Source organism: Melampsora larici-populina (assembly GCF_000204055.1).
Source record: "Melampsora larici-populina 98AG31 unplaced genomic scaffold MELLAscaffold_3, whole genome shotgun sequence".
In the NCBI taxonomy this organism is placed as follows: Eukaryota; Fungi; Basidiomycota; class Pucciniomycetes; order Pucciniales; family Melampsoraceae; genus Melampsora; species Melampsora laricis-populina.
In genome coordinates this window covers 469334-470529 of record NW_006768767.1, presented here as the reverse complement: position 1 = coordinate 470529, position 1196 = coordinate 469334, and positions in this window count along the sequence as shown.

Here is a 1196-nt window from a genome sequence, read left to right as displayed (position 1 = left end):
TGAAAAATGTAGAGGAAAGGCTCACCTTTTTAATGCACTTCAAATCGAGTGATTTGATTCAGAACTGCAAAAGTTATTGATGTTTGAAGATTCCAAAATCCTGTCTTCAAAGTCAAGGGCCAAATTTCAGGTATTGTTACAGGTGGGTTTTTGATGATTCTCAGCCTTTATTGTTAGTACATTAACCAATATCTGTGTGTAAAATACAAAAAAATACTCGTCATGACGCCCCAACATCTAGGAACAAGGTGCATATTTTTTCAGATTTTTAGCTCTCTTCCTGTTGCCTCAGGACTTTTCTATGTCAGTAGTTTTCTTTACCGCCCGGTAAAGATGACATTTTGTGTAGTGTCAGGATGTTTGTTACACATAACTTTTTTGTATGTAGACTTTTAGTGAATGTGATTGGACCATTGGATTCAGAGGCCTTTATTACCCCCTAGACAACATCCCAACCTTGTCTAGTAGTGGTGTGGAAGATAGTCAAGTGTTTGATTGTCATTTGGTACACTGGATGACTCATACGTGAATTTAAAAGGTTTTTTTACACATAACTTTTTTGTGTGTAAACTTTTGGTGGAGGTGATTGCACCATTGGATTCAGAGGCCTTTATTACCCCCTAGACAACATCCCAACCTTGTCTAGTAGTGGTGTGGAAGACAGTCAAGTGTTTGATTGTTATTTGGTACAGTGGTTGACTGATACGTGATTTCAGGATGTTTTTTACACATAACTTTTTTGTATGTAGACTTTTAGTGAATGTGATTGGACCATTGGATTCAGAGGCCTTTATTACCCCCTAGACAACATCCCAACCTTGTCTAGTAGTTGTGTGGAAGACAGTCAAGTGTTTGATTGTCATTTGGTACACTGGTTGACTCATACGTGAATTTAAAAGGTTTTTTTACACATAACTTTTTTGTGTGTAAACTTTTGGTGGAGGTGATTGCGCCATTGGATTCAGAGGCCTTTATTACCCCCTAGACAACATTCCAACCATGTCTAGTAGTGGCATGGAAGACAGTCAACTGTTTGGTTGTCATTTGGCACAGTGGATGACTGATACGTGTTTTCAGGCTATTTTTTACACATAACTTTTGTGTGTGTAAACTTTTGGTGGAGGTGATTGCACCATTGGATTCAGTGACATTGATACCCCCTAGCCAACATTCCAACCTTGTCTAGTAGTGGTGTG